The following is a 22,461-nucleotide window of genomic DNA, read 5'->3' as shown; positions in this document are numbered from 1 at the left end:
CACACACATTGAAATATCACAAGAAACATGTTTAAGTCTAGCAACATGTCCAAGTCGATTAAATATTGTTAAACATAGAAAAAGTTTTAAAAACGTATATTAAGTAGTTATTCACTCCCTTCTAGTTACTTAAAATACAATTTAACAATAAATGTAATAATTTGTACTCATACCAAGTTACCAACAAAAATTATGTCTTATGTAACTGGACTATATAGTCAGCAACATCCCATACCATGTATATGACCATAAACAGAATTCAGAATAGCACAATAGAAGCAATTATCTAGTTATCTAGCAGCACCAAAACCATATCAAAAGACGGCAAATTAGAACTACCCAAAACTCCTTATAACACCTAACTTATACAATGCCATCCCTAAGCTATACACAAAACACAACATATGATAATTTTACCTATGCACAAAACAGTATCCAAACACAAATTTCATAATTCTTAGCCCCTGCAATGTTGCAACCATACCATATATATTTCTGCTTCTGCCATAATTGACAGGTAGACAATTTCAAAACAAATATTATTATCTCAATCCAAAGACACAAATAGTCAACATTTAACACATTAAAAATTAAACTATATGACATTTTCAAAGGTTCGATAGGAAGAAATATTAGCATCTCAATCCTAACCTTCCTTAAAGTTTATCAAATCAGGTTAATGACATAAAGTATCTTGTTGCAGCTAATTCGATCTTCAAGCTCCATATTGTTTACTCTAATGTTATTTGGGATTCTAAGCCCTATCCCTATCAAATATGATTATCGTGTAGAGAGTTCATTGATTTTGACTCTTAGCCTGAGAAGCATGAATACAAAAAACAAATAATTGATTTAATCATTCTTGAGAATACTTAAGCATATAAAATCATTGTGCTAAAAGCAAAGGACACTTTTTTATCTTGAGTTTTAATCGAACACTTGGTGTTCATTAAACAAACATAATATTCATGACAACATAATTTATTCATCAAACATGAATTAGTTAACAAAGATGTTATTTTTATATGAACTTCGACTATATTCGACAACCAAATCAAAATGCATTACCTAAACCAACACTAAAAAGTAACTGCAAATCTCAACTTACAGATTTTTATCAACAACTTGAAAATAAAAAATTCAAAATGGATTATAACAATATGAACACATACATCAAATTACCATATGTTGTTCTCCCTTCCTAATCCCGGTTCAGACGACTTCTGTTCTTCAAAACCCTAAATGTAATCGAGATTGCAAAATCACAAAACACTTTACATATTGTTAAATTGAAATTAAACTTATCAATTAAGAGATTATTAAACAATAATCTGACTTACGTAAATATTCGTCATCACTATTAAATGCCGTCTTCTAACATTTACGTACATCGCACGCTCGAATACCATTTCTGGTACACCCTCTTTACCATGGATCGTAATAAATTTACCCATTTTTGGTACATCGCATGCTCGATATGATCTTGTCGATCACCGATTTCTTTATGCTGCAAATCTATCCCTTTTTGTTTTATTTATTTGAAGTTTGAAGATTGATGGGAAATGGTGTTTTCTGTTCATAGGTTATGTCAGTGACGGGAATGAAAGGGGTTTGGGGAAAGGGCACTTTTGTCACTCAACATTGAATATGAAGAGAGATACAACTGTTGAATGATCAATGAATTCAATGGTTGTTTTTTTTAAAGTTAATTGATTGATTTCTAATCGGGAGATGATTCTCACACACACTTTTTTGATCCAATGAAGTATTATTAGAAGAGTAAAAGGTTAAAATAGGTGTGTGAGGATCAAAAAAAGGTGTGTTAGAATATCCCCTTTCTAATCCAATGGTCTCTCTTCTCTATTTAATTTTTTTTTTTTAAAAGATTAAGTGATCTTGACTTTCGTAATATATATAATATATAGATAGATATATAGATATATAGATGGACTTAGTTTATAGCCTAACTAATTAACATATGTAGCGAAGATAATTGCTATATGCAACGAACTTCTAAATGGGCTAATTGATTGAAATGTAATGAATTTTCACTCATATTTTTTTATTGAATATTGTATACATTCAATTTTCAAATTTTCTATTGTATGTACTCAATTGTTTGATTCTTACTATCGTATATATTCAATGGGCTACAACATATAATCCATTTAGTTGTATCTGGTCACCTAATAGAAAATCCATCGAATTTTAACCCATTTTCTATTGTACGCACTCAACATTCAAATTTTCAATTGTATGTAACCGTCTTCATCAAAACTTGATAGGTCAAATCATGTTGAGATTAAGAGAAAAAACAAGTTAGAATGAGATTCGGTATGTATGAAGGAGACTCGGTATGAGAGAGAATCAATAAGATTTACATTCCACATCTTCTAGAACTCGTTTACAATGCAGTGACTATCTAATTAGGACTACTTAGGTTCCTTATATAGCCCTCTTCTAAGGAACCTTCATTTAAGCATGTTTCACATTAAAAATATACAACTTCGGGGTCCTAACAATCTCCCCCTTAGTGTTAAACGTGAACTTTACAATATAATCCTATTGAGTAATCTTGAGAGGTCCAAACGTTAGTTTTCATCGTGTGTCATCTGGCTTTGAAACTTCTACTTGATTTTCTGAAATTTGCTTAGAAGGTTTCCAAATGCCCCACGCTTTTCTTGGATCTCCCTCATGTAATGGATATTCATCCATTTCTTTGAAATACCTTCTCTTTCTTTGGCCACGAAGAATCTCAAACTGTCTTGTATGGATCCGGAGCTTCAGACGATCTCTGATATGCTTTATGAACTCTCCAAGAACCATTTTCATGTTAATGTCATCAAACTTGCTTTGACGAATTTTAATATACTTCAGTGCAGCCTTGAGTGTACTATCTTAGTATTTGTTTAACTCTTCAGTGCGGATGAACACTTTTTCTTTCTGAGAATTCACAAATACAAACCCTTCGGGTTCGAATTGCATTTGAAACATTCTCTTATCCTTCAGTCCCTCTGTGAATTGATTCAGACAGGTTATTCAAATCTTTTTCCTATTTGCTTCGAGACCAATTTGAAAATCTTCACGTCTCATCAGTTCAATTGTCTCCATCATGCATCTTTTCACAGCTTCCAAAGCTTGAGCCTTAGCAAAAGGTCGAATGGTGATGATACTGAGGTAGTTGTAGATGTGAATAATATCAAGCATATCTAGATTTTGAAAATCAGCTTATGTAAACTTGTATTCCTTCTCATCTTCTCTAATAACGTGGAACTGACTGATGACGTCTCTTTTCTCTTTTATCTCTACTCCAACTCGAGTAATATTTAACACTTCTGAAATACGATACTTTATTTGAAGCCACAAATCATCTTCATTCTTGTTGATATGTTTCCTCCACATAAACTCATACCAGTTTCTTTCACTTGCTGGAAGCAATCGTGAACCTATATAGGTAAACCTTTTACTTCTTGGAGTTTCGTGAATGCGAAAGATCTTATACGCGTTTTCCTCGATGAATGTGTTTCGTAATGTTATGAAATCATGTTCAACTCCCAATAACAATCTTTGTTCCCGATACTTAAAGAATATACCGTTGTTGTATTTGAATCTGGAATTCACTGTTTCAAATAGTAGAGGTACCAGAAGTTGAACTCTCATTTGCATTTATTGGATTTGAACTTGATGATGGTGTAGAATTTGATGAATGATCTGTAGGATTTGTCGTGTCATCTGTTGGAGCATTATCTTCTTCAATATGATTAAAGATGTCATCATCATTTGGATTAACATAAAGATTATCTCCATCTTCATCAGTAGAATCTATTTCGTCATCACTTTTCGTTACCGGATCAGGATTCCCTTCATCCAAAATCTCTACATCCTTAGGAATAGAAGATACTGAAGATAATTTGCTTAGAATGACAAATCCATCATCATCTGTTTCTTCAATATAGAAATCACTTAAATTCAAATCCTCATCTACCGGTCCACTTTCAGCCTCTGAGTGAATAATTGGAATTATGACTTGCTCAGGTTCCTTGTCATCAATATCATCATGAGTAGAAACCATTTCTGATTTCGTTTGAACCTATTGAGCTTGAGAAGATGATGAAGACCCCACACCACCACCCTTAGAAGAAATGTTCACCGTTAGATATTCACCATCTACTCCTATCTCCCCCTCATGACTATTTTGAGGATCAGAATTGTCATGTCCATCATTACGGTGAGGACTCAGAGGAGAAGAACATGAAGTAAGCGGATGTCGTACTCTAGTGCGAAACATTGCTTGAAGCGAAGAACATCAAGATTGACTTTAGAAAACATACGAATGAAATATTCTTGCTCCAAAGCATCATAATAATTTTGTAAATGCGTGGGTAATGGTGGTAGAGTAATAATAAGAACAACAGCAGCAGCATCGGTTGAAGGCGATGTCGGTGGAAGTGTGTGAGTTTGCTGTAAAGGCAGGAAAGGATAAATGTGCGGTATTATTCTTATATGTAGGGATGTACATACTACTAGTCAGATTCGTGATATCCCCTTCCGATGGAGGTTGGGTAACAACCGGAGTTGTCACCGGTGAAGTTTCTTTCGAAGCATCCGCCTCCATGACTTTAGTCTCATTGAACTCTGACAAAGTAGCAGAACTACCCGTCGATTTAGCTCTCGCAAAGATATTGCTATCTCTGACTCCTGAAATCACTGACATACCATGAGGTGACACATCTATTTCAGTTAAAGACTCTTCCTCCAGACCCTGAGATTCAGAATCCAGAAGAGAAGTGGTTTGAACCAATGGATCAATTTCTTGAACCAAGGGATCAGTCTGCTGGAAGTCTGATAAATATCCTGAAGGATTGTCATGTTGACTCGTTTCCATGGGACGCGGCAGATCTCCCTCATCATGATAAGCCGGACCTCGAGACCCTGTTGTACGTTGAGGAACAGGAGGATTTCCAGTCGATACGCTGTGATGACCCTGAAATTTTCGATCAAATTTAAACTTTAATCTTTATATATTTCCTACACGATAAGCAAAGTCTGTAATGTTGAGTCTCGAAAGTTTTGAAATCTATATTCATGTAATCAATTACCCTTTGACCATGCCTAACGATTCACGAACAATTATTTTTGTAAATAAATATGTACGGATATATACATACATAAATATAAATAATTATGATAATTAGAAATAATAAAATTTATCAATTTAATTAAGAATTATTATTATTATTAAGTTTTGTCATTAAGAATTATTATTATTGTTATTATTATTATATACATCATATAAATAATAACATGTAACGTTAATATCTAATATAATGAATTAAACTATAATTGTTATAGTAATATTATCGTTACTTTTATTATTAACATCTATATTGGTATTATTAATATTATAATGAATATAAATGTAAATTGTAATACTATTATTACAAATATTGTTGTAATTAGTATTATTATAAGTATCATTAATAATATTATTATCATTATCATTATTATTTTAGTTAGCAACTTTATAATACAATTTAATATGATTATCATTAATAATATTATTTTCATTTTTATAATAACTTGTATTCTTATTAATATTAGTATAATTTTGATAAAGTTATTATTAACATTATCATTATTATAAATTTTATTGTTATTATTACTAGTATTCTTATTAAAAGCAGATTTTATAAATAAATCTATATTATTAATTGATATTACAGAATTTAATATATATAGCAAATATATAAATAATTGATATATATAAGTAAACCTAAACACAGATATATAAAAATATATACATATACAGATATGTATACAGGTATAGAAAAATAGTTATATGTTATATACATACTGATAAAAAGTACATTATATAATTATTATATATAAATAAAAAGAAAATAAAGATATAGTACGAATCTGTTTAATTCAATACCAGACTTTATTTGTTTTTTTTTTTGTTTTGTCTCCAATATTGTTACCAGTCCTAATCCGAAATCTGTACGTACCAAACAAATTCAAGCAGATGAAGTTAAAAATTGTTAGCTGTCTTAATCTATGTAATTATTTTTTTTCTTTTTCTTTTATTCCTGTTCTTGTCTCAGAAGTGAAAGTCGACACCCATATACAATTGTTATATAATAATCGACTCTTCATAAGTCATCTGATATATTTTTTTTCGCTCTCATTATCAACTAAATATTAACAGCTGTTAATTGTTTAAGATATAAAACAGAAAAATTTGTTGCAGCACTTTTCTTCCCCTGTTCGTTGTAACTTTAAACCAAGACCCTCGATTTTAAAACAAACCTCAGATTGTGTTAATGCAGAAAGGTTAGTAGCATGTCGTTTAAAGTTTCTGTAAATTTTAAAAACCCAAGTCATCCTAACAATCTCTAATTTTGGAGGTCAAAGTTTAAATTGAAAAAGTCAAACAATGTGTTCATACAAAAATTCGATTTCGTTTTGAGTTTTCTGAGGCAATTGTTGATTGAGAAAGTTTTTAAGAGAGAATTGAAACACAATTCGTGTTGTAAACTTTTTCTAAAACGTTATAAGAATCGAAATCAATCATGGAGTTCATAAGTGTTCTTCGACACTGTTATGTCTGTTTAAATTTTTTTTTTATGTTATCTGATTTATCAAAACACTACAGAGAGTCGATTTCATTCCATTAACAGGGCCTAAAATCAAACTGATAAATAGTTGATATGTATGATTTTACTTCAGTCGATTAATTGAGGGAAGAAGAGAGGATTTAGTCGATGAGTTAAGGAAGAAGAAAGGGAACAGTTCATAAACGGATTTATATTTTTGGGTTGAGTTTTAAAACAGAATGTAACGAGCAGAGCAATGGTCAGGGTATTGTGTTGAGGAGCGGGAGGTCACGGGTTCGAGCCCGGATTCGGGTGTTTTCTTTTTAGAAGGGATTTTGAGGTAGTCTTCAAATTTTCAAAATTCATATTATTACAATTATTATTATTATTGTTAATATTATTTTTATTATTGTTAGTATTAGTATAAAAAAATAATAATATTTGTTAGTAATATTATTAAGTAGGATGAACCTTAGGATTATTATGATTAATATCATTATTTCACTTATCATTATTGTATATATTATTATTATCATTAAGTATTAGTTACAAGTATGGTTATTAATATTATTATTATTGTTATTATTATTATTATTATCACTAATTATTAGAGTTATCAGTATTATTACAAGTATTATAATTATTATTAGTAATACAATTATCATTATTAATATCATTAATACAATTATTAAGAATAATACCTTATTTAGTAATATTAAATATTATGATTATTATCATTTTTATCGTAGTATTACTAAAATTACTATTCTTAACAAACAAATGATATATACATATATAAAAATATATTTAATACATATAACATAACGAAAGGTAATATTTTATATAACAAAATAAATATATGAAATATATATAATATTAATATAAAAAGTATATAACTAATAAATTTATATATACTGTTTGATTACAACTATGTATATTAATAAAAACAATTGATATAGGTTCGTGAATCCGAGGCCAACCCTATACTTGTTCAATGATGTTATATGTATTTTTACTACAAAATATAGTATGGTGAGTTTCATTTACCTTTTTACCCTTTATATTTTTGGGCTGAGAATACATGCGCAATTTTTATAAATGATTTACAAAATAGACACAAGTACGTGAAACTACATTCTATGGTTGAATTATCGAAATCGAATATGCCCTTTTTATTAAGTCTGGTAATCTAAGAATTAGGGAACAGACACCCTAATTGACGCGAATCTTAAAGATAGATCTATTGGGCCTAACGAACCCTATCCAAAGTACCGGATGCTTTAGTACTTCGATGTTGTTTTATCATGTCCGAAGGATTTCCCAGAATGATAGGGGATATTCTTATATGCATCTTGTTAATGTCGGTTACCAGGTTTTCAACCCATATGAATGATATTTTTGTCGCTATGCATGGGACGTATATTTATGAGAAATGGAAATATGAAATCTTGTGGTCTATTAAAATTATGAAATGAATGTTTATGATAAACTAATGAACTCACCAACCTTTTAGTTGACACTTGAAAGCATGTTTATTCTCAGGTATGAAAGAAATCTTCCGCTGTGCATTTGCTCATATTTGAGATATTACTTGGAGTCATTCATGGCATATTTCAAAAGACGTTGCATTCGAGTCATCGAGTTCATCAAGATTAGTAATAAGTCATTTATAGTTAGATATATTATGAAATGGTATGCATGCCGTCAACTATCGATGAAATGAAAGTTTGTCTTTTAAGAAAACGAATGCAATGTTGTAAAACGTATCATATAGAGGTCAAGTACCTCACGATGTAATCAATTGTAATGTATTCGTCCGGATGAATTAGGACGGGTCGCTTCAGTTGGTATCAGAGCAGAGGTCTTAGTGAACCAGGTCTGCATTAGTGTGTCTAACTGATAAGTTGTTAGGAGGCATTAGTGAGTCTGGACTTCGACCGTGTCTGCGTGTCAAAAGTTTTGCTTATCATTTCTAGTCGGAAATCATCTGCTTATCATTCTTAGTCTAGACACGTCTTGCTGCATTGATTTCATGAATAGTGTATAGATAAAATTCATATCTTAGCGTATCTGCTAAATCATATCTTATCATATCTGTTACTGTAAACTTTGCCTGACATATCTCGTAAATTCTGCCGTAATCTATGAAACCTTTTGCTCTATATATATAGATATTCTATATAGTTAGAGTACCATCCAATATTCAAAAATCAATCCCTTATTCAAATCGTACGAAATGGAATTCGTCATTAGTTCAAGTCCCTCGGATTCCGAAATGGAATCTCACTCAAGCTCCGAAAACAGTGTGACCGGAATGGATCAACCAATCAGCCATCATTTATTTTGGATGAATTGGGTATGGGTTCGTAGCCTCCTCAATCATTGGAGACAAGAAGAAGGTGATCCTTTCCATCCGCCACATTGCCCTCTTGGCGAAGAACCTGAAGCACTTACCGGCGAACCTATCCGAAACACCATTTTCTCTCTCATTTCCAGAGTGTCTCGTCACGACTACATACTACATCAAATTCTAGATTTCATTTATCCGCTTGTCCGAACCGACAATCACCCCGGTGTGATAGAAAAAGTCAACGAGCTTCGCGCTCGGGTAGTGGCTTTGGAGAATATGGTGCAAAGGTTACAAACACCAGCAGCAGCACCAGCAGCATAACCATTACCACCATCAACAACAACTGCATCGCAAACCTCAACTTCACAATCTGTCCCACGAGCATCGACGTCTTATGCCCTGTAGATACCAAGGAATACCAACAACCACAAACGATGAAGTATTGATTCATAACTTCATTGGAGAAATGTTCTGCGGCAATTATGTAATCTCTAAAGTCTTAGAGATTATCTATTCTAGCCCTAACCATAAATCAGATGAATGAACCAAAATGATAGGAGGAAGAATAGAAATTTTGACAAGAATGGCGCGTGATTTACAAGCTAGACTTGTTTTACCAACAGCATCAACAGTACCGTTAGCATCATCAGCACAGTCAGAGCCGTCAACATCGTCAGAATCAGCAGCACCTAAACATCACAAACTCCGTCAGTTCAATAATCACCGTGGACATCATTACGAATCAACAACGAGAATATTGTATCAATGAATTATGAAGAATTAACTCAAGCCATCCGAAGAATTTATATGTATATCTTATATATATATATATATATATATATATATATATATATATATATATATATATATATATATATATATATATATATATATATATATATATAAATTTTGAAACCATCATAAATCTTTCCGTACTAAGCTATTATGTGTGAATTTTAACTACTTGGTTAATTCATATTACTAATATGCTATGATTACATCCTTTGACAGCAAACTTAACCATCATTAACTACAATCTCTGTTTTAAATTCAACGAGTTCTATCTCATAATAAATCAAATGTATTATTCAAATATATGTTGATTTTTACACTTTCATCATCGATGTACTCGAAACTTTTCAGATGACATCATTCGTACCTTGCGAAGTTCACAAGGATTACACGAACACCAATATCATGCATCAATAAATAATGAAGTATTGATTCATAATTTCAAATACATTGAAGAAATACTCCATAAAAGTTATGTAATTTCTAAAGTTTTAGGGATTATTCAATTCTAGTTTCAACCGTAAATCAAATGAGTCTAATTTAATATTAGCTCATTAAATCTATGTTACATCTGAAGAAAATATACATATATATATTTTCATGAAGACTGTAATAAAATTCTTTTGTACAAAATATTAATTGTAAATTTTTTTTAACGGGTAGGTAATACCCGAGAAATATTTAGATTTCACATTAGTAAGTTACACTGTACATTCCTTGAATCTGATTCAACAGTTATTTACTATCCTATTTACATTCATCGATATACGAAATCCGTTCACCACAGAATAACCATTTTTATTCAATTTCATATTTTTGGATTTTGACTTCTCAGAATCCAACAAGTGGCATAATGAAGAAAACATTGAACAAAATAAAATTTGTTAGAAACAAACGAATTAACTAATTGAAATATTGTTAAGAATCCACGCTAACTGTTCCTAGCTAACTGTTCCTAGCTAACTGGTTACATTTTATTTATCGCAATTTAATTATCGTAATTTATATTCTCGCAATTTTATTTATCGTCATTTAAATTCTGTATTTATTTTACGCACTTTAAATATCGGGACACGTATACAAGGTTTTGACATATCATATCGACGCATATATATATATATATATATATATATATATATATATATATATATATATATATATATATATATATATATATATATATTATTTGGAATAACCATAGACACTCTATATGCAGTAATGATCGAGTTCTCTATATAGGGTTGAGGTTGATTCTATAATAATATATATACTTTGAGTTGTGATCGAGTCTGAGACATGTATACGGGTCATGATACGTATTAATTAATTCGAATATTATATATTAAATTATATATGAATTATTGGACTGTTAACTGTAGATTATCGACTGTGGACTAATGACATTGGACAATTAAAATGAATTAAAATATTGATTATAATATATGAAACTAAATAATTCTTCAAGTTTGCCACTTGATTTCACCTTAAACCTCATTTGTATCTTGACGATTCCAATCTGCGTTCAAACCTTTCATGACTATTGAAAACACCTCAATCGAGAAGATGTACCAACCGCACTTCATCTACGGAAGAAAAGATTGATGTGCATAGATATGCACCTGAAAACTCTCAGAAACTGAGAAAACGTTTAACGCTTAGCTGTGCTAATCCCTTTAGCGTTATTATTACCGAAAATAACTTTTCAATCTCTTTCTAAATTAGCCAATTTTGTCACAGCTCCAGCAAGTCAACTTAGACTTTTCGTTCGAAACAACCTTATTATAACTTTGATATATATGTGTGCTCTTTTATTGTTACCGGGGAACCTTTTATATTTCACCATATTACCATCAGCGTTTAATCATCTAAAAACACAATTCTCCTAAAACCACCTCGGATTGATAACCGAAGATTCAGATATCGTAGCATTAAATGCAGAGGAAACAGAAAAATTGTAGATGGTCTAAACGGCCAAAAGTTTGATGATAAAGAAAGGAGTGTTAGGAACGCTCGATAGAAAATTTGGTACTGAAAAACAGATTGAGCAAACCATGAAGGGGACCAAGGCCAAATACAAGGACCATACCATATATTCAAAGAAACCAGGTAATTTTGGATCCGGTGAAACCTTCAACGAATATCTAACTCCGTACTCATGTTAAAATCTTGCGGAAAATCTTTCTTCATCAACCATCGAACTTAGAAATTCTAAAATATCATCATAAATATCTTCGATATTTCTGAGGATATTTTCATAAATATTCTCGTCCGAAATTATTTATCTCTTCGTGCTATCTATATTACATCATAAAGGAAACTACTTTAGTTTCTAAATTTCTTTAAAATTCGAGTTTAAATTATGAATGTTTTTGAAGTAGTGTTGGGAATTGATGCATGAATTAGTATAATATAATGACACTTGATCAACGTGATTATATTACGGTAATTCATGCTGAGTTTCTAATGAAATGTGATGATTCACAGTACCATCATCATGTGCCATGTTACACGACTCTTACATTCTACCCAATCTCTAAACATATTAAGAACATATCTTATTGATAGTTCTATCTTTTCGGATATTCTGGTAATTTACCAAATCAATATCGTGCCATTACGATTCCCTTTTTAAAACATTAGCTATGTTCATCCAAAACTTCATATCTACGAATTCTGGACCATTATTCGCTTGACTCGCGGACGGGAAGAGAAAACGAAAGCATGAAGCTCCGGAATATAATGGAGAATATAAAGTCCGATAACAACCCCGAAACTACAAACCGTGTATATCAATGCGTATAGCAATATAAAGACACGGGAGAATGAAAAACACTATAACCCCAAGGTAATGGTAGAAGAAAGTAACTTCCTCCGGTGGTAGATGAAAAAGAAGAATGACAGATATAAAAGTTAAGAGGATATCCAGGATCAGAACGGGATGGAGCGTATTGACGAAGGTTTTAAAGTATGAATCAAAAGAAAAAGAATAGAAGATGCGAGTGGTGGAAAATAAAGAAACGAAGAGGGGTAGATTTATTGTAAAATATCTGACAAAGAAATCGAAACAGATTATTGTATTTAATCAAAAAAGATCCTAATTTCCTTAATCGCCGAAGAACCAAATCTTATCGCAAAGATTTTCTTTAAATCCGTTGAATTCCGGAAATCAATCGTAACTACGTCATCGGTTAAAACGATTCAATATTTACTAATTTCACTCTCTTGCGATAGCTTCGCTTATACTCTTCGCGTTATCAAATTGTTTTATCTATATTACTCAATGATGATAAAACTCTACTTATCAACACATATTCGTCATGAAAACATTTTTATAGTTAACCATGACAACCTCGATCAAATTTCGGGATGAAATTTCTATAACGGGTAGGTACTGTGATGACCCGGAAATTTCCGATCAAATTTAAACTTTAATCTTTATATATTTCCGACACGATAAGCAAATTCTATAATGTTGAGTCTCGAAAGTTTTGAAATCTATATTCATGTAATCAATTACCCTTTGACCATGCCTAACGATTCACGAGCAATTATTTTTGTAAATAAATATGTACAGATATATACATGCATAAATATAAATAATTATGATAATTAGAAATAATAAAATTTGTCAATTTAATTAAGAATTATTATTATTATTAAGTTTTGTCATTAAGAATTATTATTATTGTTATTATTATTATATACATCATATAAATAATAACATGTAACGTTAATATCTAATATAATGAATTAAACTATAATTGTTATAGTAATATTATTGTTAGTTTTATTATTAACATTTATATTGGTATTATTAATATTATAATGAATATAAATATAAATTGTAATACTATTATTACAAATATTGTTGTAATTAGTATTATTATAAGTATCATTAATAATATTATTATCATTATCATTATTATTTTAGTTAGCAACTTTATAATACAATTTAATATGATTATCATTAATAATATTATTTTCATTTTTATAATAACTTGTATTCTTATTAATATTAGTATAATTTTGATAAAGTTATTATTAACATTATCATTATTATAAATTTTATTGTTATTATTACTAGTATTCTTATTAAAAGCAGATTTTATAAATAAATCTATATTATTAATTTATATTACAGAATTTAATATATATAGCAGATATATAAATAATTGATATATATAAGTAAACATAAACACATATATATAAAAATATATACATATACAGATATGTATACAGGTATAGAAAAATAGTTATATGTTATATACATACTGATAAACAAATACATTATATAATTATTATATATAAATAAAAAGAAAATAAAGATATAGTACGAATCTGTTTAATTCAATATCAGACTTTATTTGATTTTTTTTGTTTTGTCTCCAAGATTGTTACCAGTCCTAATCCGAAATCTGTACGTACCCAACAAATTCAAGCAGATGAAGTTAAAAATTGTTAGCTGTCTTAATCTGTGTAATTATTTTTTTTTTCTTTTTCTTTTATTCCTGTTCTTGTCTCAGAAGTGAAAGTCGACACCCATATGCAATTGTTATATATTAATCGACTCTTCATAAGTCATCTGATATATTTTTTTTTCGCTCTCATTATCAACTAAATATTAACAGCTGTTAATTATTTAAGATATAAAACAGAAAAATTTGTTGCAGCACTTTTCTTCCCCTGTTCGTTGTAACTTTAAACCAAGACCCTCGATTTTAAAACAAACCTCAGATTGTGTTAATGTAGAAAGGTTAGTAGCATGTCGTTTAAAGTTTCTGTAAATTTTAAAAACCCAAGTCATCCTAACAATCTCTAATTTTAGAGGTCAAAGTTTAAATTGAAAAAGTCAAACAATGTGTTCATACAAAAATTCGATTTCGTTTTGAGTTTTCTGAGGAAATTGTTGATTGAGAAAGTTTTTAAGAGAGAATTGAAACACAATTCGTGTTGTAAACTTTTTCTAAAACGTTATAAGAATCGAAATCAATCATGGAGTTCATAAGTGTTCTTCGACACTGTTATGTCTATTTAAATTTTTTTTTTATGTTATCTGATTTATCAAAACACTACAGAGAGTCGATTTCATTCCATTAACAGGGCCTAAAATCAAACTGATAAATAGTTGATATGTATGATTTTACTTCAGTCGATTAATTGAGGGAAGAAGAGAGGATTTAGTCGATAAGTTAAGGAAGAAGAAAGGGAACAGTTCATAAACGGATTTATATTTTTGGGTTGAGTTTTAAAACAGAATGTAACGAGCAGAGCAATGGTCAGGGTATTGTGTTGAGGAGCGGGAGGTCACGGGTTCGAGCCCGGATTCGGGTGTTTTCTTTTTAGAAGGGATTTTGAGGTAGTCTTCAAATTTTAAAAATTCATATTATTACAATTATTATTATTATTGTTAATATTATTTTTATTATTGATAGTATTAGTATAAAAAAATAATAATATTTGTTAGTAATATTATTAAGTAGGATGAACCTTAGGATTATTATGATTAATATCATTATTTCACTTATCATTATTGTATATATTATTATTATCATTAAGTATTAGTTACAAGTATGGTTATTAATATTATTATTATTGTTATTATTATTATTATTATTATTATTATTATTATTATTATTATTATTATTATTATTATTATTATTATTATTATTATCACTAATTATTAGAGTTATCAGTATTATTACAAGTATTATAATTATTATTAGTAATACAATTATCATTATTAATATCATTAATACAATTATTAAGAATAATACCTTATTTAGTAATATTAAGTATTATGATTATTATCATTTTTATTGTAGTATTACTAAAATTACTATTCTTAACAAACAAATGATATATACATATATAAAAATATATTTAATACATATAACATAACGAAAGGTAATATTTTATATAACAAAATAAATATATGAAACATATATAATATTAATATAAAAAGTATATAACTAATAAATTTATATATACTGTTTGATTACAACTATGTATATTAATAAATAAACAATTGATATAGATTCGTGAATCCGAGGCTAACCCTATACTTGTTCAATGATGTTATATGTATTTTTACTACAAAATACAGTATGGTGAGTTTCATTTACCTTTTTACCCTTTATATTTTTGGGCTGAGAATACATTTATAAATGATTTACAAAATAGACACAAGTACGTGAAACTACATTCTATGGTTGAATTATCGGAATCGAATATGCCCTTTTTATTAAGTCTGGTAATCTAAGAATTAGGGAACAGACACCCTAATTGACGCGAATCCTAAAGATAGATCTATTGGGCCTAACGAACCCCATCCAAAGTACCGGATGCTTTAGTACTTCGATGTTGTTTTATCATGTCCGAAGGATTTCCCAGAATGATAGGGGATATTCTTATATGCATCTTGTTAATGTCGGTTACCAGGTGTTCAATCCATATGAATGATATTTTTGTCACTATGCATGGGACGTATATTTATGAGAAATGAAAATATGAAATCTTGTGGTCTATTAAAATTATGAAATGAATGTTTATGATAAACTAATGAACTCACCAACCTTTTAGTTGACACTTGAAAGCATGTTTATTCTCAGGTATGAAAGAAATCTTCCGCTGTGCATTTCCTCATATTAGAGATATTACTTGGAGTCATTCATGGCATATTTCAAAAGATGTTGCATTCGAGTCATCGAGTTCATCAAGATTAGTATTAAGTCATTTATAGTTAGATATATTATGAAATGGTATGCATGCCGTCAACTGTCGATGAAATGAAAGTTTGTCTTTTAAGAAAACGAATGCAATGTTGTAAAACGTATCATATAGAGGTCAAGTACCTCGCAATGTAATCAATTGTAATGTATTCGTCCGAATGAATTAGGATGGGTTGCTTCATACGCAGGGTGCCTTTTCAAGATTTTACGGCTCCCCTTCGGCCGTTCTGGACTTCAATGATTGAGTTTCTTCAATCGATTGAGTCAACGCAGACTTTACTGCAGAGGAAGACTTACTTCCTTATATGCCAAAGCATCTTGCTGGGTAGGATTTATTATTAAGTCCTGTTTAGATTGGATGGGCTGATTGGTCTTTTTACCATCCGTGTGTTTAGCTCTCTTGCCTACTGAAGCTTGTGCTTCATTTAGTGTAGGGCTTACTGTTATTATTAGATGTGATACGGAAATGGGTGAGGGTGACCTAATAGGCTCTAGGTCTTGGTCCGTATCACCAAGGGTTGGAGTAACTGTTTGGCATACGATGAGAGTCATAGTCCTAGATCTAGTTACTCGTTGGGTTGGCGGAGTCTGAATCATCTCATCAGGCATATATCGTGTTCTCTTTGGAGAATGTTCGGGAGATGATTCAGTTGCTGATGAATCAGTGTCACTGCTTACCTCAGGTGTTGTGGAAAGGGTTGGTTTAATCCTAGGTGAACTAGGTTCCCTGATCCTCACGGGTTGAGCTTGGTGTGCTACCCTAGATGTTTGAGGTTTACCCTAAGTGGAGGATTAGCTGGCTCTGGTGGTTGTACTATAGGTTCCTCTACAACCTCTGGGGCTGGAACCGCGGCGGGTTCAACTTGTACTTGTTGTACCGGGTTCGGAAGAGGTATTCCTACAGCCTCAAAATATGAATGTATTCGAGAGTCTTGAGGTGCAGCTAGCCCCACTAGCCAATTTGGAATCGGCGCAATGAATTGATTGTTAGGAATCACCGGGGTATTCATCTTCAACTCCCCAAATCTCTTCATCTGTAATCCATGTGTACCTAGTACAAATATATTTGCATTTCTACAAGCATTTATAGCATCATGGCTAAAGATACAGAAAAACATTTCACAAGGGATATAGGAACCCCTTGGTTTATCAACTTGAGCCTGAACTAGATCCTAAAGAAGTTCTGCATAATCTGGAGTTTCCACTCTTGTGAAAGAGTAGAACAATCTCTGCATTGGCACAGTTAAGCTATCGGATCCACTCCTTATCATCAGCAAGCATCTGTTGATGATTGAGAAGATCACATACCATCGAGAGTGTAGATATTTCTTCTGAAACTTAGCTGGTGGAACATTTGTAGCTCCAACATATCCAAGTTGGAAGATTGAGGTCATCATCTGCTGAGTAGCAGGGAAAGCTGGAGCATTCTGTACAAGAGAAAGCTGAAAGATCCTCCTGAAGTCAGCCTTTGTGATACTCCTCATTACTTGTACCCCTCTCAGCTCAAATTCAAATTTGGCTGGTTCTCCCTCTGGATTGACAGCAGTAGGTTGTGTAGCTTCCACAAACCTAATTGTTCTATTCAGAAGGTCTAGATCTGTTACAGCCACACTGGTAGTAGAGCTTAGAGCAGGCCATAACGTATGCCTCTCTAGAATTGCAGTCCAATAATTGCAGGGAATATTGGTTTCAGAGTTGATGAAGTGATTGTTCGCCATTTAGCTGTATAAATAAGAAATAGAAGATCAAAAGATATTATCATAAAGTACATATCTCTATTCTTATTTTCTTTGAAATCCTTTGTATTTTACAGATTTTATAATTTTAATGGATTTTCTAAGTTATAAAAACCATTTATTCCAAATATGAACAAGCAATTGAAAAACATGACATTCATATGATATTCATCACATTACACAGTCATCATGTAAAGTTAAATATATAACACAAATAATCAGAACAACACTTAGTCAATTTTGAACACAACTAAGCAGATTCGGTATTCATGAAAACTTCAGATTCAGTAACCAAATAAGCTTGTGTTTTCATTTCAAAGACTTAGATAAAACATGTTAAGTGTTTCAAGTTAAAAGTCACATTATTTCAAAGTACCAAAATATAGACTCAGTATCATGCCAAGAACAGATTCGGTATCTTCAAAAATCACAGAAAATCACTCATACCTGCATATTCAGTCTCATATCATGCAAAAATATAATCATAATCAATTAACAACTCAATCAAATCAGAAAAACATGTTAATCATTTGAACAGACTCAGCACTGTAGCAAGAACACATTCGGTATATACAGAATCCATCAAATAATCAATTAAACATGTAATCAGACTCGGTCAATTGATAGATCAATCAATTTAACATAGATTTGACAAGATTTCATGTTAATTATCCTAATCATATGAGTTTAATCTTAAGAATCAAGATATTCAACTCAGATTCGGTATAATCAACATTTTTTAAAATTAAATGTCACAATCTTGTTATTTGCAATTTTTTTCTGGTTTATAAGTACTCAATTATCTCAGATCTATAATATGTGCATCTTATATTCGATTAAAACAAAGAATTACCAAGAATTTGAAGATACTGAAGACGGGACTCGGTAGATTAGGTAGACTCGGTAAGATTAGTTTGATTCAGTAAGCAATTAATATAAAGTGAGAGAAAGTTTGACTTTGACCCTCCTATTTATAGATACCGAATGATTTTTGAACACATGGGCCTTACCGAATGGGCCTATTTTACCGAATGCAGTCCATTTTCAGATTTAAACAAATTAACTTCAAATTTTGAAAAATCTTTTATCAAAAATCATTCAAGATTATCACATTTTCAATGAAAAACATTTCTGAGACAATTTTTGAAAATTTTGAACTTACCGAATCTGTACTGTTGGTTGTCAGATTCGGTATAATGCTGAAAGTAGCATTTATTCAGTAAAATTCAAATCTTTTTGGATTTTATCTTTTCCAATTTTTATGAATTTTTTCAAAACAAGATTTGTACTTAGAAAAACTTTGAATTATGTACAAAGTACAAATCTTCAGTGATAACAATTGTTAAAACGGGTTGCATACTGAGATGTATACAAGCCTTAGTGAATTATTTCAGATATAAAATAAAGATTTTTATGAATTCACTTTTGAAAAATCAATTTTCTTTTCATTTTCTCCCTTTTTCTCTCTCTCAAAATGTAATATACAAGAAAGTAAATCAACATTTTGATATATTCTCAAGAAAATGAATTAACTTCCCCTTGAAATATGATATCAATGAGTTACCTCTCCCTTTCGTAACCATTGAAAAATAAGCCCAGGAAGTTAATATAAATCTAAAGGCTCCCCCTTAAAAGATAATATCTAAAGCAGAAGAAATCAGTTGCTCCCCCTAGAAAGTATTTACTCCCCCTAAACACAAGATCCCAAGTATAAGTCCCAATAGAACTAAGGAAAATTAAGCACTATACTCTACCATGCCAATCTCTTTGATCAAGAACTTTAGCCTAAGTTCATCTAAGGGTTTAGTGAACATGTCAGCTAATTGCACTTTGGTAGGCACAAAGTATAACTCTACATCTCCTTTTTCTACATGGTCCTTAATGAAATGATAACGAATATCTATGTGTTTAGTCTTAGAATGCTGGACTGGGTTGCTTGTAATTGCTATAGCACTTTGAGAATCACAGTAAATTGAGGTCTTAGAAATCTTAAAACCATAGTCCAAAAGTTGAGTTTGCATCCATAAAACTTGTGAACAATAGTGAGCTGCAGCAATATACTCAGACTCAGCTGTTGATAAAGACACACAGTTCTGCTTTTTGGATGACCAACCAACGAACCTATTCCCCAACATCTGAATTGATCCAGATGTGCTTTTTCTATCAACATGATAACCGCCATGATCCGCATCTGTATAAGCAGTGAGATTGAAATCGGATCCATGAGGATACCAGATTCCAAGGTTAGGTGTACTTTTAAGGTACTGGAAAATCCTAACAACCGCTTTGGAGTGGGATTTCTTAGGGTTCGACTGAAAGCGAGCACAGACAGTTACAACAAGTGTAATATTTGTTCTACTTGCAGTCAGATACATTAAAGAGCCAACCATGCTTAAATAAAGTGTAATGTCAAAGGGTTCCCCATTAGCATCAGCATCCAGTAAAGTCCTCATTGGGGTTGTCATTGGTTTTAAATCAGTCATTTTAAAACGTTTTAGCATATCATTGATATACTTTGTTTGACTGATAAAAATCCTGTTTGGTAATTGTTTTACTTGTAATCCCAAGAAGAAATTAAGCTGGTCAAGCATGCTCATTTTGAATTTGTTGGCCATAAGGTCACCAAATTCTTTAAATAAGGACGGGGACATGAAACCAAAAATAATGTCATCAACGTAAATTTGAACCAAGAGAATGTGACCGTGGTTTTTACGGATGAATAGCGTTGTATCAATCGTTCCACGAGAGAAGCCATTATTCAGCAAATACTTTGTCAAGGTCTCGTACCATGCACGCGGTGCTTGCTTCAGACCTTACAAAGCTTTCTCCAAGTAGTAGACGTGGTTTGGATGAATGGAATTGACAAAGCCTTCTAGTTGATCAACATAAACTTCCTCTTGAAGATGACCATTCAGAAAAGCAGTTTTGATATCCATTTGAAACACCATGAACATCATATGAGAAGCAAATGCAAGGAAAAGATGAATAGCCTCAATCCTAGCAACCGGAGCAAACGTTTCATCATAATCAATACCCTCTTGTTGTCGATATCCCTTTGCCACAAGACGTGCCTTGTTTCGAACCACAATTCCATCAGAATCCTTCTTGTTCTTAAAAATCCACTTAACCCCTATTGGTCGTTGACCCGTGGGTCTTGGAACTAATCGCCATACTTTCAAACGATCAAACTGATTAATCTCTTCTTGCATTGCTACCAGCCAGTTCGGATCTAGTGAAGGTTGCGCAACCGTTGTTGGTTTAATCTTACTAAGAAAGGCAGTGTATATACACATATTCCGAGTGGCCCTTCGAGTTGAGATTGGAGCAGATGCATCACCAATGATAAGATCAATTGGATGACTTTTAGTCCATCGGTTGTTATGTGGAAGAGGTTGTGCATCAGTGGTATCCATTGAAACATCAACCGTTGTCGACGTTGAGCCTTGATTCGCTTGTGCTGATGTAACACTTTCTAATAGATTCATGTGAGTATCTGGAGAAACAACTGGAGTTGTATTAACAGATGTATCTTGAATTGGTTCAAGATTATCATCAGGAGGTGGGAGGGAGGATGAAGAAGTAACAGGTGAATCAGTTGGTGTTGTATCTTCATCAAAAAGACTTGGTTGAGTCTCCACAGTAGTTGACTGTGATGGTGTAACTGATACGGCTTGAACATTTGAATTCCGTTGAGGAGCATAAAGACTATCAAACAAGATATCTAGTTCCTCTGTTGTAACTGTAGGAACACCCTTCTTCAAGAAAATTGAATTTTGCGCAGAAGAAGTAGTAGCCAGGTTAGGATCGGGTTTTGAACCGAGTTGTTCAAAAGCCATTCCCGAAAATTCATGGAACATTACATTAATGCTTTCCTTAATCGTCTTTGTACGTTTGTGATAGACACGATAAGCAACTTTGTTCGAAGAATAACCAAGAAATATGGCCTGATCGCCATGAGGATCAAACTTTCCGAGGCTGTCAAAATCGTTAAGCACATAGCATATACAACCAAAGACACGGAAATATTTGACATTCGAGCGTATACCATATAGTAACTCATAAGGAGTTTTATTAAAACGTTTATTAATGATGCAGCGGTTTTGGGTATAGCATGCAGTGGAAATGCCCACATTTTTGGAGGTAGTTTGGAGTAAGCAAGCATCGTTCGAGCTGCCTCGCACAACGTACGATTACGTCGTTCGACTACTCCATTCTGTTGAGGGGTTAGTGCAGCAGAGAACTGATGTTTAATGCCTTGG

General features: G+C 31.7%; 1 long non-coding RNA gene across 1 annotated transcript; it reads right to left on the bottom strand.

The window, feature by feature from the left end:
• Positions 1-523: 523 nt before the first annotated feature.
• On the bottom strand, positions 524-1,653 carry LOC139871189 (uncharacterized). Its single transcript, XR_011766641.1, has 3 exons — positions 1,341-1,653; positions 1,173-1,238; positions 524-817 (listed from the first exon to the last, which is right to left on the bottom strand). It is a non-coding gene; the product is annotated as an uncharacterized lncRNA (long non-coding RNA).
• Positions 1,654-22,461: the final 20,808 nt, after the last annotated feature.

The sequence above is a fragment of the Rutidosis leptorrhynchoides genome, chromosome 1 (assembly GCF_046630445.1).
Source record: "Rutidosis leptorrhynchoides isolate AG116_Rl617_1_P2 chromosome 1, CSIRO_AGI_Rlap_v1, whole genome shotgun sequence".
NCBI lineage: Eukaryota > Viridiplantae > Streptophyta > Magnoliopsida > Asterales > Asteraceae > Rutidosis > Rutidosis leptorrhynchoides.
Note: the sequence above shows the minus strand (reverse complement) of the source record. Positions and strands in the feature narration are given on the sequence as shown.